Source organism: Cebus imitator, unplaced genomic scaffold, assembly GCF_001604975.1.
Source record: "Cebus imitator isolate Cc_AM_T3 unplaced genomic scaffold, Cebus_imitator-1.0 Scaffold373, whole genome shotgun sequence".
Taxonomy (NCBI): domain Eukaryota; kingdom Metazoa; phylum Chordata; class Mammalia; order Primates; family Cebidae; genus Cebus; species Cebus imitator.
In genome coordinates this window covers 1,529,379-1,556,623 of record NW_016107688.1, presented here as the reverse complement: position 1 = coordinate 1,556,623, position 27,245 = coordinate 1,529,379, and the positions used below count along the sequence as shown (strand labels likewise).

The 27,245-nt window shown below is 38.3% G+C and overlaps 2 pseudogenes; one reads left to right on the top strand and one right to left on the bottom strand.

The window, feature by feature from the left end:
- Positions 1-308: 308 nt before the first annotated feature.
- Positions 309-22,908, bottom strand: LOC108288432 (annotated as a pseudogene).
- A 2,692-nt stretch (positions 22,909-25,600) lies between these two features.
- LOC119468069 lies at positions 25,601-25,748 on the top strand (annotated as a pseudogene).
- The last annotated feature ends 1,497 nt before the right edge of the window (positions 25,749-27,245 follow it).

The following is a 27,245-nucleotide window of genomic DNA, read 5'->3' as shown; positions in this document are numbered from 1 at the left end:
AAGCCTCCAGGAATTTGAAGGTATAGAAACTATTGCTTTTACACATAGCTATCCACATATGTACAAGCAGCTCTTAAGGCCTGAGAAGTTAATTTCAAATTTTAGAGCCATAGAGGCTCTACAGATTACACGGAGTTTCAACCAGTGATTAAATGTGGGGTAACAGCATCTGGAGGCTCAGCTTTAGCACGGAGGGGGGTCAGAGGGAAAAATTAAGCCAAAAGTAAAAATCCACATTCTGAAAACAATAGTAGTAAAACACAACACTCCTGGACTGAGGGAAATAAAATTAAGAGGGGCATGCATGATTAGAAGGAAACCTCCAGAATTCTACTAATTCCAGATTCCTCAAATGGGTACAACTGGTGACAATCTCAGGGTCACCTGTCATCGCATCAAAGTTTGACAGAGAAGGATGACCCACAGGAGCAGCCTTGCTGTGCTTGAGGATTGTTCTGTACTTGAAATGAGCTTCAGATCAGTTCTTGGACCAAGTCCACCTGGGCCCCTTTCACAAAGGCCAAGCTATCAGAGTCAACCACCACCCTTGCCCCACCCTGTTCAAATACCCCATTGTTGGGGTTGATAACTGTGTCCAGTGAAAATCTGTATTGGAATCTGGAGCATCCACCTCCCTCCACCTGCAGCCTGAAGAATTCTGACCCTTCGGTGATTTCCAGAAGCCTCTGGATTCAGCTGTCCCTGAGGCGGATCTGCCCTTCATCGACCTCGGGGCTGGAGGATGTCCCTTTCCCACGTGCCCAGTGTCCCAGAAAGGCCACAAGGAGCCTTCCCTTTGGCCAGGGAGTGACTGTTTTCTGTGTCACGGCCGTTAGGGGACAACCCCAGGGCAGCAGCCATCTTCCTCTGGCCTTAAGAGCTGCTTGTACATATGTGGATAGCTATGTATAAAAGCTTCATTTTAAAGGAAAAAAAAAAGAAACTATTGCTTTATTTTCAGGCAGTTCTTACTTTGCACAGTTCCAATATGCATGAATTTCAGTTATCACAGGTTAGTTAAATCACAACAGTTTCCCAACAACACAGTTTAAATTTCACTTACCACAATACAATCTATTAACAGAATAATTGCATGAAGCAGATACAAATATCTATGTAAATAACAGATGCACTGATAATCAGTGAACAATCACATCATTTGTTTCAAAATCTGTTGGTGACAGGCCAGGGGTATCTGAGGTTCGGTTCACACAGTGAGTGGTGTGTTGCTTCCTGGTCTCTTGGAAATAAACTCATGTCACATTTCATGAAAATAGATACTCAAAAGAAAGAATTGGCCAACAAATATGAAAGTGCAATGAAGCAACTGAAAGTGATAACAATGGAAGTAAAATTTAAATCAAACATACATAGCACATTAGACATAGCTGACTGGGAATGTTGACACTATAGCCACTCAAGAGAGCCTAGATATACAGCCAGTGGATTTCAGTGAAGGTGAACAACTTACCAACATAAATAAGGAAAGCATTTGTGACAAAAAAAGAAAAGAGGAAGATGTCATAGAGGAAGTGATGCCAGGAAAAATCTTCACATTAAAGGAAATCTCAGAAATATTTCACATTAAAAGCACAAAAGATAAACCGCTGAAAGCCAATCCAAACTTAGAAAAGAGTGTGACAAGTCACCAAGGAATAGAAAATATACTCATGCTATATCTTAACTTATATGAGAAGAAGGCAAACACTGTTCAAATCATTTTTTATAAGTTTTTTTTACAAATATATGACGGAATTCAGTTCTCAATGTTTCTGATGTTTTAAATTATGGTGTTATAAATAAATATTAGTTTAGCCAGTTTTTTTTTCATTTTGCCATATACTTCCAACCTAAATTAAGAGAGTTTTAATGTTTTTAAGAACTGAGGACAATTGTAATTTTTCTCATTAGTTACTAAGATTGCTTTGCATGATGGATTCAGTTTGTATGGTCTTTTTTTTTTTTTTTTTTTTTTTTTTTTTTTTTTTTTTTTTTTTTTTGTCTGTCCCACACACCATGCAAAGACTGTCTCCTTAGACTGGATTGTTAGTGAACATTAAAAAGCCATTTTAGAGGGAAACGGGTTTCTTTGAGAAAAGAATCTCCTGATCATTTGAACCCTCTAAATGAATCATGTGAGAAGTCCATTAGAAACATTCATGAAGCTGGGAGAATCTACACTACAACCTTCAATCTGAATCAGATTACCTTTTACGTTGTCTAATCTTTCCTTTGGCAAACAGTAGGAAATATTTAAAAAGCCCAGTCTCAGCTGCCTCCCTTGGCCCCAAGAGCTTTTTCAGGGAGTAGCAGAGCACTGGCTCAAAGGGCAAAAGAATATTTTCTCCCTTCAGTAAGTACTGTCCCTTCTCCCATCAACAACTATTAATGCCTTCTTTCTGTATTCTTATAGTAGCAGTTCTATCCTCTATCCCAGGCAGTATCTCCTCCTTATCCTCATCTCCAGTGAGACAGAGTTCCATCTGAATAAGAAAGATTGCTATGTACCAGTGGGAGTCAACTAGGCTTCATTTCCCATAATCTAGAACTTGTTTTTAAGATGGCTCTTGTGGCAGCACCTATAGATTTTCCTCCAAGAATGTCCACCAGGAAGCTCAACATTGCTTAAGGACATACTTGGCCAGAACAATACTAGGAGGGTCTTTCCTCACATATCATCTCCTTTTGCCCTTCCACTCTTGTCGTTCATACAATTTGGATTCTACTTAACTCAAGTCCAAATGTCTAATTCAAGTGGACACAGATTTGATTTTTAAAATGTCTTTAAATTCACTGGATCTCTTTTATAAGCCCTATTGGTTGAGAAATATATGTGAGTCGGGGGTAGGGGGAGAGTCAATAACTTAAAACTTCCTTCGGGTAAGTGCTCACTCTTCCATGTAAAGCTCAAAGATTTCTGTTTCCCTCTTCTGCTCCCTTACAAACCCGTGTTTGAGTGTATTGGGGGGGACGTGGCTTGAATGACCTGTCTGGGCAGAGTTAGATGGTCCAAAACTGTGTTTGGTGTCTTTCTGCTGTCATGTGGGTCCTCACTGCCAATTTCTAATTTGATGCTATAGAATCAGATGTGTACTGTAGTTCTCTCTCTCTCTCTCTCTCTCTCTCTCTCTCTATATATATATATATATATATATATATATATATATATATATATATATTTCTCCTTCTTCCCCTCCTTCCCTCCCTTCCTGCTCTCTTCTCTAGCTGTCTAATTTGAAATCTCTCTCTCTCTCTCTCTCTCTCTCTCTCTCTGGTACCAGTGATCATCCCCAATCCTGTGGTCCACTTCAACTCCCTAGCTCTGAAGATTCCTTGATTGCTGGATGTGACTTCCAATTAATCTTGACCCTGGTAGCATATTCTGCAATGCTTGACTTCAGGACAACACTCTCCAGAAAGACCTCAAATCTCCCTTGTTGAGAAGGTAGGTCCCATCCGAGACACATGAGAACCAAAGTGGCCAAGATCTAATCTCAGAAACTCTGCTGCCCTATCAAGATGTCAAGTATGCTCTGCTGAAGCCAACCCCTCTGCTCTCCATATTCTCTGGTCTTATCCAGCACATACCTCCCTCACAGTCTTCAAGCCAGGAAAGAGAAACCAGAGCCTTGCCTCCCTTCAGGGATATGCTGTTTGGCATATCCCTGCACCATGCTGGAAATGCTCTGTTCAGGGCTTCTTCTAGGCTCTAGTGCCTAGAGTCTCATACACCCACCTAGGGAATCAGGTCACTTGCCACTAGCACTGATGTTTTCTACATAAACGTGTCTACCTGAAAGTTTCTAAATTGTCACTCTCACATCAAGTGTTGGAATTGATTAAAACCCTAGTGTCTGCTCTACTCTCTCTTATGTGACTCCCTTTTACTTCTCTTCATCTCTCAGATTAGGCTCAGTTTATTCTCCTACCATAACATCCGTTGGCTAGGAGAGCATGTTTCTTAGCCTAGAATTGCTAAAGGAAATTTTGTTTTCTCTACACTCAGGGTAGAAAATAAATGCTCACTGACCACCAGCTTTAGTTCTTAGTATGCTAATGCAGTCTCTACACAGAGCCTAGATTTTAAGGCAGTCTTGTTGCAAATCCTCTTGGATATTTGCTGGTAACTATTAATATCTTCTCTTTGTATTCTCATGATAGCACTCCCAACCTCCATCCCAAACCCTGTCTCTTCTTTATCCTCATCTCCAGTGAGATGGAGGGTTCCATCAGAATAAGAAGATTAAGTCATGAAAATGCAAAAGAGAAGGGGATATTAATGTGCTTCAAATGTTATTCCCCTTAATTAAAACAGGTGAGATAATGAGAAACATCCCCACGCCAAGAATGCACAAACATCCCCATGCCAGGAGTGTGGCCCTGGAAAGAGTTCCAGCCCAGTAAGTCTCCTGAGAGGATCATAGCTTTGTACATATAACACTACAAAACAGGAGAATTCAACTGAGGGCAGCCAGAGGGCAGTAAAGAAGAGTTCAAGGTGATTGCCAGGTGCACCTGTTAAGGATGTTTGTCTCTGCTGCTTCCACTTTGTCTAGCAACTATTACATAGCAAATCAAGAGAAAGACTACTCTAAATCTTTAAAATGTTTGAAATTAAAATTTAAGAGTTACATATAAAAAAATAGAGGCTAGAAAGTAAGTTAAAAACTTGAAAAAAAATCAGAAATTTAAAATAGACAAAACAGAAATTTGCAAAAATAATTTGTCACGCTGGGCTCTATCACCTAAATTCCCCCTTCAAAGCTCAAAGACTTTCTCCCCTAGTTCTAGTGAAGGTTTTTCTGCTGACTTCTTGGGTAATCTCCCCCACTGAAGAGAGTCAATCCACCCTGAGACAGCTGCATTCACTGTGAGAACATAAATCATTGTGGGAAATAAAGGCCAGACCCTGTTATGCCAACTGGAGAAAGCCCTAATCAACCACTCTAGATTCAGAGCTCCCACGAGTATGATGAGACTTGATAAGATAGATGAGCTTCAGACAATGCAATATTTAGGGATCCTTTAATAAAATTTGTAGGAGTACAATGTCTACAACATTTTGGAAAATGCTCACGAAGAAAATAAATTATCACATCCCACACTATCCACCACAAAGAAAAAAGCACTATGGAAGGTAAAACTATTTATGTTCTAGAGGCAACATGTTGCACCTGAGAATACTGCTCCCAATACCAGGTAGCACATAGAAGGCTACCAGCTTTGAGAGAGATTTAGAGCAGGGGAGGATTCTATTTTGAGCAGTTTTTTTTTGTTGTTGTTTTGTTTTTTTTTTTGAGACGGAGTTTCACTCATGTTACCCAGGCTGGAGTGCAATGGCGCGATCTCGGCTCACCGCAACCTCCGCCTCCTGGGTTCAGGCAATTCTCCTGCCTCAGCCTCCTGAGTAGCTGGGATTACAGGCACGCACCACCATGCCCAGCTAATTTTTTGTATTTTTAGTAGAGACGGGGTTTCACCATGTTGACCAGGATGGTCTCGATCTCCTGACCTCGTGATCCACCCGCCTCGGCTTCCCAAAGTGCTGGGATTACAGGCTTGAGCCACCGCGCCCGGCCTTGAGCAGTTTTTAGGCTCAAGTGCTAGCAGCCTTTTTGTTTGAGCCATACAGTGCATCCGCAGCAGCCATATCCTATGATGCTAGAGGTATCGGTTTTGGGGAAGGATACTGTGTGGAATTTATGACAAGCCCCAATGGGAGAATTACAACACAGACCTCCAGGGATCTAGAGCATGACCATGCAATCTTCAGCAGAGAATGATGGATTATAGCAATCCATTGTAAAATGCAAGTGGTTTCACTGGGATTAAACATAAGCAGGAGAGAAGAGACAAAGCAGGCTGCATGAGCTGGTAACCTGGACCCCCATGTGGCCCATTGTTGCACCTGTGCCCCTTCATTTACTAACAGATATGGTTACATTTGTGGAAAGAACCGAAAATCAAGAAGAAAAAATAAAAAATGCTGTTAATGAATAGGTCAGCTTGGTATTTGGGTTTGTTACAGTGAACTAAAAATGGCCTGAGAAGGACTCCATACTTCTATATTTGAGTCCTTATGATAAACTATGACCTAACTTAATAAGTAGACAAGATTGAAAACCTAACTTACGAGTGTGTGCCTGTAATAATAGTGAGTGCCGGCCAATTCCAGTAGCCATGTTTCAACTACTCATACACTGTTGAGTGTTTAAACTGTATTCAAATAAGACAAATGTCAACCTGCAACCAACCCCGTTGTTTCTCTATCTTACTTCCTATTTCTGTACATCATATCTCTTTTTTTGTTTATAAATTTGTTCTCACCATGGGGCATCCCTGGAATCTTTCTGAATCTGCTGTGGTTCTGAGGGCTGCCCAATTCACAAACCATTCATTGCCCAATTAAACTATTTTAAGTCAGCTGAAGATTTTCTTTTAACATAAGATTGTTTAGAAAGCTAAGTTTTCCCTCTATCAATGAGTAAAACTTTTTCTTTTTCAAAAATTTTCAGGCATTATTTTGGCTAAATGAATATTTATGGTTACCTGGATTCTGTTTCACAATATCAAGTGTTTTTAATCTTTAATATATTTGTAGGCTTCCCAAAATCAAATTTCACTTTCCATATTATCTTTTTCTTTTTTTCATCTCTTTATAGAAAACATAATTTATATGAAAGGGCTTTACAAATGAGTACTTTTTTTATTGTATCTCTTTTTATTTCAATAGGTTTTTGGATAACAGGTGATATTTGGTTACATGAATAAGTTCTGTAGTGGTAATTTCTGAAGTTTAAGTGTACCCATCACCCAAGCAGTGTACACTGCACCCAATGTATAGCATTTTATCCTTCACTGCCACCCACCCTTTCCCGTGAGTGCCCAAAGTTTATTGTACCATTATTATGCCTTTGCATCCTCATAGCTTAGTTCCCACTTATGAGTGAAAATATACGATGTTTGGTTTTCCATTCCTGAGTTACTTCACTTAGAATAATGGTCCCAGTTCCATTGAGGTTGCTGCAAATGTCATTATTTTGCTCTAGCTGAGCAGTATTCCATGGTGTGTGTGTGTGTATATATATATATATATACACACACACACACACACACAATGTGAGATATAAATTTCGTGGTGTATATATATATATATATATATATATACACACATATATATATAATGTGAGATATAAATTCCATTGTATATCACATTTTTTATATATCACATGTGATATATATATATATATCACATGTGATATATATATATATATCACATGTGATATATATATATATATCACATTCTTTATCCACTAGTGGATTGATGGGCGTTTGGGCTGCTTTCATATTGTTGCCATTGCAAAATAATACATGTTGCTATAATACATGTGCAAATATCTTTTTCATATAATTACTTTTCCTCTGGATAGATACTCAGGAGTGGGATTGCTGGATCAAGTGGTAGAGCTACTGGATCAAATGGTAGAGCTATGGAGATTAAGCAGTCTCCATACTGTCTTCCATAGTGGTTGTACCAGTTTATATTCCCACCAACAATGTAAAAGTGTTCCCTTTTCACCACATTCATGCCAACATCAATTATTTTTTTATTTTTTTAATATGGCCATTCTTGAGAAGTAAGGTGGTATTGCATTGTGGTTTTGATTTGCATTTCCCTACTAATTAGTGTTCAGCATTTTTCCATATGCTTCTTGACCATGTGTATATCTTCTTTTGAGAATTGTGTATGCATGTCCTTAACCCACTTTTTGATGGGATTTTTTTTCTTGCTGATTTGTTCGAGTTCCTTGCAGATTCTGAACATTAGTCCTTTGTCGGATGTATAGACTGGGAAGGTTTTCTCCCATTCTGTGGGTTGTCTGTTTACTGATTGTTGTCTGTCTGTTGATTATTTCTTTTGCTGTGCAGAAGCCTTTTAATTTAATTAAGTCCCATCTATTTATCTTGGTTTTTGTTACATTTGCTTTTGGGTTCTTCGTCATGAAATCTTTGCCTAAGCCAGTGTCTAAAAGGGTTTTTCGAATGTTATCTTCTAGAATTGTATGATTTCAGGTCTTAAATTTAAGCCTTTTATCTATCTTGAGTTGATTTTTGCACACGGTGAGAGATGAGAATTCAGTTTCATTCTTCTACAAGTGGCTTGCCAATTATCCTAGCACCACTTCCTGAATATGGCATCCTTTCCCCACTTTATGTTTTTGTTGGTTTCTCAAAGATCAGTTGACCATAAGTGTTTGGCTTTATTTCTGGGTTCTCTATTCCTGTTCCATTGGTTTATATGCCTATTTTTATACCAGTACCATGCTATTTTGGTGACCAGAGAAAAGGACCAAAAAGAGGAAATTGTTAGAGAGCTAAAAATAGCCTGAGAAGGACTCCATAATTCTGTATTTGAGTCCTTGTGGATAAACTGTAGCCTAACTTAATAGGTAGGCAAGATTAAAAACCCAACTTAGGAGCATGCTCCTCTAACAACAGCTGAGTCTTCACCAATCCAAGCAGCCATACTTCAACCACTCATACATTGCTGAGTGTTCAAACTGTGTTCAAATAAGGCAAACACCAACCGGTAACCAATACAGCTGTTTCTGTACCTCATTTCTGATTTCTGTATGCCACTTCCCTTTTCTTGTTTTGTTCTGACCATGAGGTATCCCTAGAGCCTGTCTAAATCTGCTGTGATTCTGAGGACTGCCCAATTTGTGGATCATTCGTTGCTCAATTAAACTCCTTTAAATTTAATTGAGATGAAGTTTTTCCTTTAACAAGTTCAAGCTGAAACTGGACAGCGGCTGTTCTATACACTTACTTGAACTTTAAAGTGCCCTTGAAGGACAGTGCTGAGAAGGAGTCCTTTGACTAGGTCTATTTTCAGGTGGTGTATTTGGTCAACTACTTCAAGTAGAAGAAAAAGTGGCCTGAAGTTAGCTCAGTATTTCTAAGAATTCATGGGCAATTGCAAATGCTTCAGCTATTGGTCAGATGCCTAGAAAGAAGTCTATCAGAACATCATGGGCTACAAAAACTAGAGTAGAGGCATGTGATGAACCAAACAGGAGATATGAAGTAGGAAGATCTAAATATTACTTGTTAACAACACTAGAGAATATCCACCATGGAAGAGCCACCAAAAAGCCAACTGGACATAAAGACTCAGCAAATTGACACCAGTCAGCCTCTGACACAAGGGGCGTATGAATGGAACAGCTGTGGAGGCAGAGATGGATGCTATTAATAGGCCCAAGGTCATTGGCTCCCACTTATCAAGGCTAATCTAGATTTTGCAGCTGCTGCATGTCTGGCCTGCCAGCAATAGATGCCAAGGCAGAGGCCCAACCATACCTTGAAAAGAACAACTAGTCACAAGGGTATCGAGTTGACGCTATTGGACCCCTTCTGTTCTAGAAGATATTTTAGCAGAAATTGCCATATATTCTGGATGTGGCTCAGTCTTTCCTTCCTACAGAGCCTCAGCTGAGGGCATTGAGATTGTTTGTTTCACCAACACAGCATGTCATATAACATCACATCAGAGCGAGGAAACTGCTTGTCATCAAAGGACACATGACATGGGATCCCCTGTACCTATTCCATGCTACCCCTCCCCGAAGCTACCTGCTTGACTAATAGAGCAATAAAATAGCCTATTAAAGGCTCAGCTGAGGCACCAAATCAGAGACGATATCCAGTAAGGACAGTGTCATCCTCCAGAACACACTATAGACACTAAGACAATAATCATTATATGGTGCTCTATCTCTGTCAGAATATATAGGCTGGGCGTGGTGGCTCACTCCTGTAATTCCAGCACTTTGGGTGGCTGAGGAGGGCAGATCATGAGGTCAAGAGATGGAGACCATGTTGGCCAACATGGTGAAACATCATCTCTATTAAAAATACAAAAATTAGCTGGTCATGGTGGCATGTGCCTGTAGTCCCAGCTACTCAGGAGGCTGAGGCAGGAGAATCAGTTGAACCAGGGAGGCGGAGGTTGCAGTGAGCTGAGATCATACCACGGCACCCCAGCCTGGTGTCAGAGCGAGACTCCATCTCTAAAACAAACAAACAAAAAGAATATATGGTTCTTGGAACCAAGGGGTAGAAGCAGGAGTGATCATGCTTACCATCACTCCCAGGGGCCACTTAGAAAATTTATGCTTCCTACCATCTTAACAGTTGAGCTCCATGCACTTAGAGGTCCTGGTTTCCAAAGAAATCACACTTCTATGTGGGACACAGGAAGAGAATTTAAAGCTGCTGCTGCCATCTCACTTCAGGCCCCTTGAGTCAAGTAGACAGAAAGCAAGAAGAATTGCCATCTTAGCAGAGGCAGTTGACTTAATGGGCATAGTAACCAGGGGCTAACATCCCTCAGAGAAAGGGTCTGTGACCTCCATGAGGTCAACCAATAAACCACCAGTCATAAAAGTGGAAAGTTAGCAGAATGTAGAACAGATCATAAAGGAAGGAAATGAATATTGGCTGTGGGCTCAAGACCATATGTCTCAACAGGGTCACTACCTTTTCTTCTAAGTTTTTATAGTTTCTCCCAAGAAAAGAGACGATCAAACTCCCAGAAGAGCTGCTTCGAGAATATAAATGAGCCTAGTAGATATGACAGTACTAGAGGTAGACAACTTTGAGTACTGTGTTATGAGCCACCCAGATCCTGCACTGAGGACTAGAGGGCTTGTTCCCCTAGCTATGCGGATGGTTGTTGATGGAACAGCTCCCAGCTGTGGGCCCTCTAGGAGGAACTGCCTCAGTTGAAGAGAGACATGTGCCCAAGGGCTTCCCAGGGTAGCCTGAATTCCATAACTCACAGGCATGGAAGATTTGAAGACCCAGCCAACCCCAACTTGGGGCAACTCCAAAGGATCATCCCAAATCCTCTTCTAATCTCCTTTTTGGCGATTGGTACCCAGACATAAACCTGAAAGCTGTCTTCTAGGCCTTCCTCTCCCAACCCCCAATATTCAATGAGTGATTTCCACGCCCCAAACACTATACCAAGTGCTTTGCCTGCATAGCCTCCTTTACACTTCTCTGCCCTCTGAGATAGTGACTGATATTATTTCTACTTTATAGACAAGGGTAATCCAGTTTGGAGATACGGAGTAAGTTTTCAAGGTCACACAGCTAGTAAGTAAAGAAAAGATTTACTTCGATCTGCTCTAGAATCCACACTCAGCCAATTCCCTGTGTATCGTCTCCCCTTATTTGTGGTTCCACTTTTCCTTTGTTTCAGTTGCCTATGGTTAAATGCCATCTGAAAATATTACATAGAAAATTCTAGAAATAAACAGTGTATAAATTTTAAGTTGTGTACTATGTGAGCACTGTGATGAAATTTCATGCCATTCCATTTTATCCTGCCTGGGACATGAATCAGCTCTTTGTCCAGTATCTCCATATTGTAGATGCTATCTGCCTAGTAGTCATTTATAATTCATCTTTGTTGCAAGATTGAACAAACATAGTATATATAGGGTTCAGTATCATGCATGGCTTCAGACGCTTGCTGGGGGTCTTGAAACATAGCCCCCACGGGTAAGGAAGGACTACGGTACTTTTTTTTGCATCAGAAAAGCCAACATGTCCCTAATTTTAATTCTGAAACCTCACCCAGTTATTTTTAGACAGTAAAATTAATTATACAAAGGCAATTAAAAAAGAAATTCTGCTTGCCACAAGGAACAGAGAGGTTCATTCAAGTTACTTCATGCATAGCTAACCTGGTATGTATGCTAACTAGCAATGGAGACAGGGATCTCTCAGTATCTAGAGACAGACATGCAGACAGCCTCTTGGAGAAGGGAACCAATTTAGGGACAAAATGGATGCTTATGATCCAAGCAGCTCCAAAAACCATGTTATCTCGATGCTTTCCAGCTGTACTTTGTTATGTTCACTGCACCAATGTTCATCAGTTGGCATGGCTCAGCTTTCTCTCTCTGTCTTTTCTCCTTCTTGGGTATATCTTTCCACTTATACTTCTACTACTGAGTCTCTCTCCTCTAGATCAAATTATTGAGGGTGATTGCCTGCCCTTGGGGAAGTTGCAGTTCAATAAAATGTGGCTAAAATTAAGGGAATAAAGGGAACTGGACAGCACAGGTACAGGAAATGCCAGATATGCCCAAAGGCTGCCTGTGAAAGGAGCCCTCAACAGATGATGGAGAGTAGGAGGAAGGCTGAGAACAAGGCAGGCCTTCTGAAGTTCGACCGTGTGGAAGATACATCAGGGACTGAGTTCATAGTGAGCTCTTTAGCACTAGAGTAAGGCTTTTCCTCGCCCATTACAAGAAATTCTTTTTCTACTTTTTTCTATCCTTAATAGTTGCTGCAGTTTCAAAGCATGACGTAGATAGGCCAGAACTTCAAATGTGTTTCTTACGTAGGCTTAGAAATGTGACTGCTGGAAGGAACCATGGAGTTGCAAACTCTAGCATTGGCCTCTATGGGGAATATGGCATTATGAAATAGTCTGTTTTCTTTACAGATTGCACTAAATATAATCAATATTAGAGGAATTACACGATCAGATTGTTGTTTTAGAAGGATAATTTCAACAATGGGGGTAATGAGATGTAGCAGGGAGAGGGATGAAAGAGCAGTTAAGATGCCTTTCATTTAGATGAGAGAAAGTGAGGGTCTTACTTAAAAAAAGGCAATGCATTAAGCATGCTGCCAAGGTATTTATGGTCAGGAAAAATTAAGATGCCGATGACAATGAGACAATGAGGTGAGGTGGAATGGATGGCAGGAGTGAGATAAGATTGATAAATTTAGGGATTTGAGCAGCTTTAGTTAAGGCAGGAAGTACAAGTGGAGCACAGGATGGATGTTTTTGTGGGGAAAGGATTATGTATGACACATCTGATTTCGAACACATTGCATTTTAGTTTTCTTCAAGTGATTCATGTGGAACTTTCCAGAAGGACGTGAAAATCTGGATCTGGAGCTTAGAATACAGGTTGGAACTGGTCATATACATTTGGCAACATATGGTCTATTCTAGCCTTTCCACTTTGAATATTACTTTCAATAAAGAAAGCAAGCCAATGAGAATGTGCATGTCTGTCTTTCAGTGATCATCTGTCTCTAAAATAGAAGTTAACTCTTTTCTCTTAAGTCTTAAGACATACTGAATTGCTGAGGAAAAAGAAAAAGCCAATCCCAAAAGATTACATACTAAATGATTTCATTTGTGTGACATTTTTGAAAAGGCAAGAAAATACAAAATTTTGGCAACGAGGAACAGATGAATGGCTTCCCGGGCCTCTTGAGAGGGCACTGAAGAAAAGCAGTAATGGTGGTGAGGGCAAAACGAAGGAATTCCATGGTGATAGAATTGCTGGGCATCTTGATTGGGGTGGTGACCCCAGGAACCTTCACATGTGATAAAATTGTATATAACTAAACACACACACATTAGTGCAAGAAAAATTGAAAAAATCAGAATTCAGATTGTTGGGTTGTATTAATGTTTGTATCCTGGTTGTGGTATTATAATACCGTTTTCTGGTTTGTAATACTATAATATAATCTTCAAGAAGTTACCATTAGGGGAAATTCAGTAAAGGGCACACTGGGTCTCTATTATTTCTTACAATTGCATGTGAATTTAAAATTATCTCAAAATCAGTTAAATTTTTTTTAATTTTGAGGCAAAATCATTTTTAAGTAAGAAAGTATGTTTCCTCCCATGTGTTTTTTCCTTACCATTTCTCAATTTACTTCCCTGATTCAGGCAATGATTGTGGCTAGCTTGTTGAGACAATAGGGTTTAAAGAAAAAGGAATATCCCACAAGTCTAAGAATAATTTTCCCTCGTTGTGATAGAGTGGGGTGAGAGTTGAGAAAGAAAGAAAGAGAGATTGAAGAATCCTTAGATGGCGTGAGACAACTGGGACAGAAATAAGTGATACATCAGCAAAGGTTCTTGTTACTGTGACACACTGCCTGAGGAACCAGGAGTTAAATGAACCAGGATCACGAGCTGTGGTCCACAGACTACCTGACCTTCTCTAAAGTGAGCACAACCCAGCCTTATCCTAGGCTAGCTCCCCTAACCACCAGTGGCTGATGAGAGCATCCCTTGGTCAGCAGCCAGCACTATTACCAAGCAAAAGGGCTCACTGCCCAGTGCCCATAGAAACCAATACTATGGTACCAGTTTCTGAGAAAATAAAAGCCTTATTGTGAGATTGACCAGCATGGAAACAGGACGTGAAGCCCAAATACATCGCTCTGATCTGGGATTTGGGGCAAGTTGTATGGGTTAGGGAAGTTTTATGAGTTAACCTGTATAAGTTGCTATACAGATGCACTGACAGAGCAGGTTTTGATTGGAAGAGCTTCAAAGACTGTTTATGGTAAGGTATGGGGAGGGTTCTTCCCACCAGACATTCTTAGAAAACAGACCCTATGTTTTTAAAAGAGGTCAAAGTTTCCTGTGGATATTCTTACTGCTAAATTTACAACTTTTTAGATCTGTGCCTGCAAAATAACTGGGCATTCTGTTATCAACAGAATATGACCAGATAAGACTGATCTGGTGGTTATAGCACCTTATCCAGTGCCTATACAAAATAATGCTTATCCATAACTTGGTATTTTCTTGTCCCTGTCCAAATTACCACCACAAAGTTCCAGCATATTTATAAACCCAAACAAAAGAGATGAATCCTGGAAGTCTAGTGAATAGTGGTACTTGAAGGAAATGTTCTTCTACCTATAATATTTAGCGATTGATGCTTAACAGGGCCAGCTTGGCAACTGGCCTTCCCACTCTCCTTGAACTGGTTCAGCATAGCTTTAGTTCCCTTCTGTTTCTCAAGCAGTCATCTTATGCCTGTGGAAATTCTAGATTTTAGTTTTTCTATCATCTTTAAGCCGATTTTGTTATTTAAGTCTAATATTGAAAGCAGTCTTAATGGATCTTACAACATTAGAGATTAGCAGAGACCATGTTATGAAGCTACATTTATTTTTATATCTCTACATTTTCTAGTGCATTGGGGCTATATTTTGTTTTCTGAATTTTTATGTTTGGAGGGTCTACCTATCTTAAGCCACATTCTCCCCCATAAACACCTGCCAATCAACTATACTTTTCTTTGAATTTGTTTTGATTTGGGTTTTTTTTTTTTTCAACAAAAATCTATATGTCTGATTATTCTGGGAATTATCTTATATTTTTCTTATTACAAAATCAGAGATGTCTTCCATTACTTCTGCATCATAAGCGAGTTCTTCCTTGCTGGTAAGAATTAGCTCCAATGTTCTACATATTACAACTTCTCTCTTCTTGGAGAATAAAGTCTCATCAAGGCAATTGAAGAGTTTATCAAAGCCCTGCTTTTAGCTAAATAAGGCTTCCAGCAGATGTCTGGATAGTTGGAGTTTCCTATCACAACCAGATCATACTCCTGCACCTGTTTTATAATCTGTATGAGGAATGCATCCTTCCCTCCTCTCGCTGTCCAGTCATCCAAAGTAGTGACATCACATCTGTTTCCTTCTCAATTTACCCTCAACCAGATGTTCTCAACTGCGTTTCCAAAATCAGTTCATTAACTTTTTCTGTAAGAAACTTCTTAAAGATAGAAATACTCTCTAATTATTTCTATTAGGTGTATTTCTTTTACCTGTTTATCTTTTACCTCTTTAATGTCACTTTCATTGCCATTTACGGTATTGGTGATTTTTATTAGCACATGTATATCCATTTGTGGTAAATTCTTCAGTTATGTCATTACTCCATGCAATAGCGTACAGATGCCTGTAATCACAGGTGGTAATCATGACCTTCCTGTCTGCTTCTCACCCTGAACATAACTAAGTCCTTTCTCTTCTAAAAGGGAAAGCTATATACCGACAGTAATTCTTGATGATATAAAAACTGTATAAAGTTCTCTGGGGACATTTTTCTCCTTTACCCTCAATTTTTACCTTTTAGAGGCCTTTTCTAACAGGTCAGTGAGACTCTTGTTAAATATGTTTTTGTCTGCAAATTGCCCAATGAGTCATTATAGACTGAGTTATAAATGCTAAGAAAAATCATTCTTATATGAATCATTGTTCAATTTGTTTGGCAGTGAAGATGCAAATTTAAATAAGAGAGAAAAATTCTCCCATCGCTCTTTGTGGCTCTAAGCAACTAATTCTGAAAGGACAAATTGCATTATGTGGGTGAAGCGAATTTTTAAATAAAAATGTTTTCATTGTTTTTAGTTCCCCTCCCCCTGCTTTTCATTTTAAGACGTTTTATGAGATGAGTATCATCACTGCACAAGCTCCTCACAGATGTTAGTGATCCAGAATATTTTTGAGTATAATCTCTTAGTATAATACACTTAGCTTCTTCCTATTATTACAAAAGATACCCCTCCACTCTAAACCTTCTAGTTTAATGATGGCTTCCAGAACACAGGTGATTAGTAGAATTTTGTTTTGGTTATTTATATACTTGCTTTAAACAATGTTAAACAACAACAAAAAAAAATCTCTTCTGTTAGTACTGAGTCCCATAACAAATGTTTCTTTCAATCCTGTGATGCAGCAGTTAAGGGTGGCTGTTCTACAATAAGAACATTGCTGATATCCAGATACAGAACTGTTTCCAGAAAGGAGAGTCCCCCTGGTGGCCAATGTTTTCCTAAGAAAGTCCTGGTAACAGCTACATGATGGGAAAGTTTCCAGCTCAAATAAACCAAGCCTGCAGTGGCCAGTGCATAACACCTTAGCTGTGCCAGTCACCTATTCTCAAGGAATATATGGCCAAAGCACAGCAGGAAAGAACAACAGAAAATAGGAATGTGCAGAGAACAGAAATAATGTAAATATAACTTAAATTGCAACGAATGAATGGCAAGGAAAACGTCAACATCAAGTGTGGTACAAGATAAAGAATGTAACTGTAGGAAATAGAAAAGTTGCAAAAGATTAATGGCAAAAAGAAAAAAATAAAATAAGAGTGCAAAAATACCACGGTCATTAAAGCCATAGTTGACACTGATATTTCAAGCCTAAGATGGAAAAAAATAACGCAAGGATGGGCTTCCTGGGCCCTTAATGGCTCAGAATGGAAGGAAATAAACTAAGTCAAGAAAGGTAGTTTCAATAAGAGAGGGGCAGGAACACAGCTGTCCAAACCAGAAAATCCAAAGAGATATGGTGCACACTGGCTTGGTGTAGAAGAACTCCAATCTCCATAGAAACTCAGTCTCTGAGGTGGGACACGGCAATAGAATGTTGCAAGCAGAAGCGAGGCCATGGGTCTAAGAACTCAGTTCACTCATTGCATGACACCAAGCAGCAAGTGTAATGGAAGGGAAATGCTCTATCCATAAACAGAGAGGACTAGTCAAGAGATCAGCTCAAAACAAGGACAATAGTTCCAATGGAAAAGTAGAGTATGAGTCAAGAATTGAGAGATGAGCAATATATATTAGTGTTAGAAAAAACTGAAGAAAGTATACATGCCTAGAGTCCCTTAGGCACACTACAAAGAAGATGGCCTGAAAAGTGACTGCTTACAGGCTCTGCATGTACGTGATATGAAAATTCCCTCAGCCTAGTGAGCCTGTAAAGTGAAGATGAATGAGAAAGGGGTTGGGTGAGTCATCTGAGTCTGTAAGACCCTTGCAACAAGAGTGTGAAGATGATAAAAGAGGACAGAAAGGGAACAAGTTTGGTAAAAAGGAAACAATAAATTAGGGTGAAAAGACCAAGCCAGTGACCAAGCTCTCTACAACTAGAAGAGACTTGTCAGTTTCTCTTACAAATCTATTATATTTACTCCAACTCATATTTTCCATATTGTTTTATTAATATGCATGGGGAAACTGTCTGGTAAAATCAGAAAGTAGTTATGTATAGGTAATTAGTCATTTTGTAAGAAAATCACTACTTGTTTAAAATTCCAGATAAGAAGCCAAAATTGATATCATTTACCTCAAAGATGACCAAATAAGGGGGCATCTACTTTCTATAATAGTGGCCTGGGAAACTGGAACCATCCTTCATTCTGAGGACGCTGAAAAAAACTGAATCCAAGAACTAACAAGATATTAAGCAATTGCCAGGTGGTGACCCAGCATGCTAAGAACACAGCAAGGTGAGAAAGGCACTCAAGGCCACTTCTGTTGATTAAAAAGAGGAGCCTAAAGGATTCTGTTGAACTTTTGGTAAACTTCTAGGACTAAAGGTGAAAAGTAAGGCGTTGATCTGCCAGAATGGCAACCTTGGTAAATAACTTCCCAGCTTACTTTGAGCCAAGGCTCTTAAAAACTGTATCCAAGTAGTAAACGTTAACAGATAAAAATCAGCATTGAAAGAGTTTTAGAATGTCTTCTTTCATCTGGATAGCCCAGGATATTTCATTCCTCAAACATGGATTAAGGTTATCTTGAAAGGCCAGCACATCCAGGCACCTGACAAGCAAATAAAATTCACCTAAGGAGGAAGATAGCCTCATCCTTGTCCTCAAATTAGTTCTACAAATAATTTTTTAAACACAGTGTCCAGCACAGAAAAGCAACCATACAGACAACACAAACACAAAGATGCAAGTAAACTAAAACATACCCACATAAACAAAGGAAAACAGAACGATCAACAACTTGAGATATTGGAAATAACCGGTATATGCTATAAAATAACTAGGTTTCTGTGGTTAAAAAAGAGTAAATGACAAGCTTAGTGACAGAGTATTTTTAACAGTAGATGACTGTAATAGTAAGCTAGATCCAGGTGAAAAGATAATTAGTAATTTTGAAGGTAAGTGAGAAAAAAATCCACAATTTAATATAGAGACAAAAGAATAAAAACTACAGAAAAGATGGTAAGAAATACCAAATATATTAAAAGCTTTCTAATAAATGCGTAAATGAAGTCTGCGATAGTTGGCTTTATGTGTCAGCATGGCTAGGCTATAGTACCCAGTGACTCAAGCCAACACTAGATCTTGTTGGGAAGGTGTTTTGTAGTTGTGGGTAACATCTACAATCAATTGACTCTGAGTAAAGTAAATAATGTGGGGGATCTCATCTAATCAGTTGAAAAACCCTAAACGCAAAACTGAGATTTCCTTGAGGAGGAAAAAATTCTGCCTCAAGACTAACATCAACTCCTATCTGATAATTCCCAGACTGCTGGCCTGCCTTAAAGTTTTCAAACTTGTCAGTTCTGACAATTGCATGAGCAAATTCCTTGAAATAAATTTCTCCCTTTCTCTCTCTGTATAAATATAGTATACATATATGATATTAATGTTAATTATTATTGATTATATAAAATAATGTCAGTGAGATTTAAAATATATTTTGAGAGAGAATAAAATTTACCAAATAAATGACAAAAGTTACACAAGTGATCTAAGATTCCTGCATTATCTATGAGAAGAGTATAAATTTTGACTAAATTGGACTTTGATAAGTCACAGAGACTTGCTAATTTCTAGGAATAATCACTAAAAGAACAGAAAAAAATATATAGATTTCTAAGGTAATAAGGTAAAGAAAATTGAATTATTAAAATACTCAATTCAAGTGAAATAAGAAAAAAATCAGAGGAAAAGCAGATCAAATAAAACACAGAGAGGCAATTGGTAGAATTAAGCTAAATATATAAATAAGTGCATTAAATATAATTAGATTATAAAGTTCCAACTAAAAGACAAATCCTGTTAGCCTGTTTTAAAAAAAAAAAAAAACTAAAATACATGCATTAAAAGAGATATTTAAAACAAAAGACAAAAACATTTAAAGCAAAAGAATGTATCAATGTATGTTATTCAAACATAAACCACTAAGAAACTGATGTAGCATATAAATACCACACAAAATAAAGCTTAAGAAAAAAGGCACTAGGAAAGAAAAAGAAATTCCTTCATTAGGATAAAATGTCCAATTCACCAGGAAGATGTAATTCTAAATCACACTCACTTAAGAATATAGCTCCAAAACAAAACACAACACAACAGAAATGCACAGAGAAATTAATCCACAGTTACAATACGGAATTGTAACACACCTCCCTTAGTATTTGAAAGAGAAATTAATCCATAGTTACAATAGGGAATTGCAACACACCTCCCTTAGTATCTGAAAGAAGCAGCAGACAAAAATCAGTAGAGGCTGGGCTCGGTGGCTCACACCTGTAGTCCCAACACTTTGGGAGGCAGAGGCTGGTGGGTCACTTGAGGTTCGAACTTCGAGACCAGCCTGGCCAACATGGTCTCTTTAGCAGAGACCAAACCCTGTCTCTACTAAAAATACAAAAAATTAACTGGATGTGGTGGCATGCCTGTAATCCCAGCTACTCAAGAGGCTGGGACAGGAGAATTGCTTGAACCCAGGAGGCAGAGGTTGCGATGAGCTGAGATTGCACAATTGCACACCAGCCTGGGTGACAGAGTGAGACTCCATCTAAAGAAAAAAAAATAGTAAAGATAAAGCAGATTAAAAGAACATAATTAACAAACCTGAAATCAGTGGACATGTAGAACAATCAGACTCAATAACTGCAGAATATACTTTCTTGAATGAATGAACTTATTTTAGCAATAACAATATATAGATCAAAAAGAATGTCTCAACAAATTTAAAAGAACTGAAATCTCAGAGTATATTTTCTGATTACAATGTAATTGTGCTAGAAATTGATAATCACAAGATAACTCTTAAAAATTCCCAATATGGTTAAATCTGAGAAATAATACATCCAACCAACCAATAGATCAAAGGAGAAATCAGAAAGATAGAAAGCTTTTGAACTGATGAATACAAAATTAGTATTTATTATGGAAGTGAGAATACACAGGATTTAGAAGAAAAAACATATACTTAAATGCATATATTTGAAAAGATGAAAGGCCTGAAATTTAATGAGCTAGGATTCCAGATCAGTAAGTTAGAAAAAAACAAAAGAGTGAAATAAGGCCTGGCGTGGTGGCTCATGCCTGTAATCCCAGCACTTTGGGAGGCCGAGGCAGGCAGATCATCTGAGGTCAGGAGTTCAAGACCAGTCTAACCAACAAAGAGAAATCCTGTCTCTACTAAAAATACAAAAATTGGCCTGGCATGTTGGTGCATGCCTGTAATCCCAGCTACTTGGGAGGCTGAGGTAGGAGAATCACCTGAACCCAGGAGGCAGAGGTTGAGGTGAGCCGAGATCCTGCCATTGCACTCCAGCCTGGGCAACAAGAGCGAGACTCCATCTAAANAAAAAAAAAAAAAAAAAAAAAAAAAAAAAAAGTGAATTAAATCCAGTGAATGGAAAATTAGGAAATAATAAAGGTATGACTATAAAATGTAACAAAAAAATACAAATGAGAACCAAAAAAAGCTTCATTTATAAGTGCTTTGAGAGACTGATCAAGGAGGGAAAAGAAAAAGCACAAGTAATCCATAACAGGGAAGAAAAGGAAAAAATGCTGCAGTAGCTTCAGATATCAAAGATGGCGATAGGAGGAAAACACAAATGATATTATACAAAAAAAAGAAAACATAGTAGAAATAGAAAAATTATTAGAAAAACATAACTTAGAAAGCGGACATAAAAATAAATAGAACTTAAAACATGTCCACAGAGAAACGGCAGGCCTAGATAGCTTTACTAGTGAGCTGCTCTAAATATTTAAGAAAGAAAGAACACCAATCTTACAAGAAATCTTCCAGAGATCAGAAAAAGAGGATACATTTCAAGATAACTTTGGTACAAAACTTGAAGAAAAAAAAAAATGGCAGGCCAATCTCACTTATGAACAGAGATTCAAATATCCCAAATAAAACATTACCAAATTAAATCCAGCTATGCATAGAATTAATACAATGTGACCAACTTTGATTTGCTCCAGGAATTCAAAGTTGTTTTAACATTAGAAAATCAATTGATGTAATTCAGCACATTTACTGAATATTATGATGACCTGGGCAGAGGCAGAAAAGACAAATGATAAAATTCAGCATCCTGTTGAGATAAATATTAGCAAACGACCTAGAAAATCAAGCATTATATTTAACGGTGAAACATTAAACATTTCTTTCTGAGAGTAGGAATGGACAAAGATGACATCATTACTTCTATTCAACATTGTACTGAAGGTCCCAGACATTACATTAAGGCAAAAACAGAATGAAAGGTAAAAGGATTAAAAAGAAGGAAACCAAACTGTCATCACTCACAAATCATGTAGGCATATATAGAAAAATCTAAAAGATTCCATTAATCATTCGAATTAATGAAGATGCAGCAAGTTTACCTGATTCAAAAATCATTAAACAGCAATGAACTGTGCTGACAGTGTTCTATTTCTTTACTTAGGTAGTGGCTATGTGCACACTGGCTTTGTAATTGTTGCTTAAGCTGTATTTGTGTTGTGCATTTTTTTATTAACTCTTATGCATCGCCAGGACCCTGAAGGTGTCATACCCTTCCTGACAGGACCTACCAGCTTGACGGAGAGGCAAGTGTATACAGCACTGCTCCCCTGAAAAGCAGCAGTACTTACATGTGAATGCTGAAAACCTCGCTTAATGGATACTTTTGATGTAACTCCATTTATGCTCACAATTTTGGCTCCATTCCATTCTTGTTTTACTGTTTAAGTTTTTCTTTAAAGCAACAATTTTCTTTATATCATTTACAATAGACCCCACAAAAGTATGACAGAAGCTATTTTTCTATCGAAGCATACTATTTCTCCTCTAGAGATGTCACCTTGAAACAGACATTTACTTAACAATTCTACGTTAGTAGCTTTCATTCAAAGACACCTGTATATTTTACCTCACCCTGCTGCACTGATCTATCCATAGCCTTTCCTTGAAGAAAAGGGTCACTCAGAAAGATTTCATAAAAACCTGTATAACAAGTCATTGTCAATAAAACCGAAATGTTTTCTTAAAGGCAAAGTATAACAATTTCTTTTATCCTCTGCTCAATAGATAAAAATAAGTTGGATACCAGCTTATGGGTATAAGCCAGTACTTCCTTCATTTATTGTTAGTTGCTTTGAACATTGTTAAACAAAAACAAAAAAAAAAAAAGGTAATACCCACTGGAAGCTCAAAGAGCCATTAGCAGAGGGCAGCAGGAGTCATAGCATCATCATCATTGAGCCTAAATGCAGAATAGAAAAGCAATATCAGACCTCAGACCTCATGTAGGGATACAGTTTAGAACCCTGGCAAAACTCCCATGCTCCTAGGGTACCTGTTTCCTCTTACAAAAACATCATGTGCTTTAAATGCCTGAGCCGCTTTTCATTTAAAATATACCATCCACTACTGCACGGTTATTGTATGTTCATTAGACATTGAAAACACAAACACTGACATTCTTCGCCTTACCTGTGATGGCATAAGAAAGCGTAAATGAGTCTGTCAAGTAACAAAAGGATTTTGTTAAATATCCCAAAACTAATCTGTTATTATTCTGCTTGTCAGGAGAAAAAAATCAGAAAACACAAATTCATATCATTTTCTGTTAACCAACTAAAAATAGAGGGTAAAATGTAATTCCACTGGAAAAATGAATAAGTACTTGAAAACCATCACATTCTATAAAGGTCTAGCTTTTGGAAACTGTAACCCTGTCATTAAATTATTTCCACAAATCCATTCACAGAGTCATGTGCTGAGTCTAAGAGGAGGAGGAAAGATCATTTTTTTCCCCAAATTTGGTATCCAGCTTTCTAAAAAAAGACAAAGGCACATTTTATCATCCTGGAAAAAGTGACTTCAGTGAAGCAGATAAAGTGTCTAATAAGGCCTAATTATCTCATGTTGTGATTCTTTTTAAATCACTTTTAACCTCAGGAAGAATTTTAATTATCTTGTATAATAAAGTCTTTCCTTATTTCACCCCCTGTAGGAGAAAAACATATTAAACCTTATTTTTGTCAAAAGATAAGAGCAGTATTAAGTTTAAATTGATGTCATTATGAAATATTTGATATCAGGATTACAAATTTCAACTTCAGTAATTATTCGATTGGTCACAAAAGGGTATCATTCCACTGCCAACTCCTAGCAAGAGGCCATCAGAGTTATCAGCATGCATGCGATACACCCGGGACAGTGGGGGGAAGAGAAAAATAATGTGTTCTTTCTATTCCAGTAGAGTCTTGTGAATCCAAGGTTAAATTATTGAAGCAGTTTGGGAGGTACTTTTTAATATGATTTTCAAAAAGTTTTCTCCTCATTATCAACTCTTTAATAAACACTTCAAAGTTTCTGTGAGATTCTCCATTGGGAAAAATATTAATTCATGAGCCTTCTTCCCAAACATACGCTCATTTCTCTCACTGGGATTCAAGAACTCAAGGAGGAAATGTTATGCAAGTGTCTGCATATAGAAAGACAAAGTTTTCCTTCCTCTTTTTTCTCATTTCTCCTACAAAGGCATTCCCTTCATGCCTAGCACGTAACTTCCATCTTGCAGTAGGATTCTGGCCTGAGGTGCAGCCTCTCCAACTCAGCAAGGGTCTCTGACACAAGGTGCTAATCTGTCCTTCTCCTCTTCATTTCTGATCTATATAAAATAACAAAAATAGCATAGACTAGGTGCTAGGCATCGTAAGAAGCACTTTCCAATACATTCATTTCATTTAATCTTCACAGGTCTACCTCCATTTCCTAAAGAAAGAACTAATCCTTAGAAATGTTCAGTGGCCGCCCCAAGGTGATACAGTCGGCAGATGGTGAGGTTTGAATGCATTTCTAAAGTTTGAAGACAGAACCCATTCATTTAACTTCCACAACAATTCCACAGTTTTTTATTCTGACAGAGAGGAAGTAATTGTTTTCACACCTTGTAGAAGGATACCATTTGGATATGCATGATGCCCTGAAAAAGGATGGCATCATTTATATACACCTGTCTTGATGTAGTTCACTTTGACTCTTGCCATAGAACTGCGTGTTGGTGAAACTTTAAAGCAGATCACTGGCATACTAAAAACTTCATGTTAATACTCATGCTACAGAAGAATTAAATAGGTAAAGGATTTAATTGCACCACATTTTATTTCAAAGAGCTCAAATTATCACAGTAGAAGTCTTTGTATTATTCTGCCAAATCAGGATAAATACAGTGTGTAGCGGACCAGTAGGAAGATAGTTTCATACATTTAAGGACCCAGGTGGTCATAGGCTCTAACATCGTGCAAGGTAATTGTAGGTGCCAATCTGCAGCCTGGAGCCCTGGAAAGAGTGGAGGACTGCAGGGGAGGGTTTGCTGGGTCAGGTGAAGAAGTACCAAGAAGGAAAACAGCAAAGACTGAGTAAACAGCTAGCCAGTCTCAATTACTTAGGTACACAGGGTAATACAAAGTAGATGCAATGATTTAAAATTTGAAGAGTTAGTTATGGGTATTTCTATGGCATGCACTAAAATTTCATTTTCTTTTTGTTTAATGTGATTATTTTTTACTGTCTCTCAAATTGACTGTTGTTTAGTTTGTATCTTGGTAAGTTCCTTTAAATCCTCTCTGGAGGAAAATGAGGGGTAGGCTATATACTTAGTTAATGAATATCTTGTGGGATCAAATAATAATAATGTTAATAATATTGCTTCTCGGCCTTTTGGCTAAGATCAAGTGTAATAATAATGTTAATATTTGCTAATATTTATACATCATATATTATGTGCCAAGTACTATGCTAAGTATTTTATGATACTGACTCATTCACTACAACCATACAGTATTAGCCTATTTATGATTCATGCATAAATAAAGCTGCTTTAAACTATGTTATATAGTTTTTATGGGAATGTTAAACTATTGATTCATGGTCTTTTTTGAACTATTAATTTAATGAAGAAACTCTTTCTTTTTTTATTATCAGGCAATGAAAAGGTAAACTTCAGCCAAGCTTACCTGTATAAACGGTTAAAACGCAGATTTCAGGGCATCTCTTCCAGAGTTAATGATTCAATAGGTCTGGGATGGGGCCAAGAATTTTGTTGCTCCAAGTGAAAGTAATGCCCTTGATATAGATGAAGCAAAAAGGCAGTATGGAAAGGCATGATAAAACTCTAAAAGACATTTACCCTTAGATTCTTAGAGAAATGCAAGAGAACAGGTTACAAGAGTGAATACAATTCTGATTTTTATCAGAACAATGGAAACAGTGTCATTGGATATTCATTGGAATATGATTTCCAAGGCCATGCGTGGTGGCTCACCCTTGTAATCCCAGCACTTTGGGAGGCCGAGGCGGCCAGATCACAAGGTCAGGAGTTCAAGACCAGCCTGGCCAAGATGGTGAAACCCTGTCTCAACTAAAAACACAAAAAAATTAGTTGGGTGTCATGGCACGGGGCTGTAGTCCCAGTTGCTCGGGAGGCTGAGGCAGAAGAATCGCCTGAACCCAGGAGGCAGAGGTTGCAGTGAGCGGAGATCATGCCACTACACTCCAGCCTGGGCAACAGAGTGAAACTCCGTCTCAAAAAAAAAAAAAAAAAAAAAAAAAATATGGTTTCCAAAAGTCATGGAAGCAGACAAGGCTGCAGCAGAATGATGCCATATTGAGCTAGTCCATTTCCACAGAGTAAAGAGATGCTCTGTTCTGCTAGTGAGCTTAGTGAGACTTCCAAATCCCTTCTGAAAAGAAAACTTCAGGGGTTTTAAGGCAGCCTGATATTTAGAGCCACCTTATAATGGAGAAATGAGACAGCATACAGGAAGAGATCTCACAGGCCAGGAGGAAGGGATGTTGAGATAATCAAGAGAGATGGACTCTCTAAAATCAAGCAGGAGGAGCACACTCCCCAGCCAACTGTCATAACCTACATGGGGTAGACACAAGCAGAAGGAGAACACCATTCCTCAACTCTGGACCGCGTCTGACTTTGCAATTTGAGAACAGGGCAGAACATGACAATGTGATGGATGCCCTATTCCTCTTCCTCCCTGGGTAATATTGCTTAGGATCTCTTTAGTGCCAGAGGCAATTTCAAGGGCTCTGCAGAACATGATTGTATCTGGGGCCTTTTAAGTTCCAACTGTGAGATCAGTTTGTAGGACATTTTTCTAAAATGAATTGTTACACGTTTTGATCTCTGCTCCTGATTCTCACTGCCTTGCTAGATTGGCTATTTTAAATCCCTACTTTAACCATGAGTAAGAAACATGATTCTTTCATGCGGGAAAAGAGATTGCTATTGTTATATCCACAATTGATCTTTCCTATTTCTCCAAGATTGGGTTG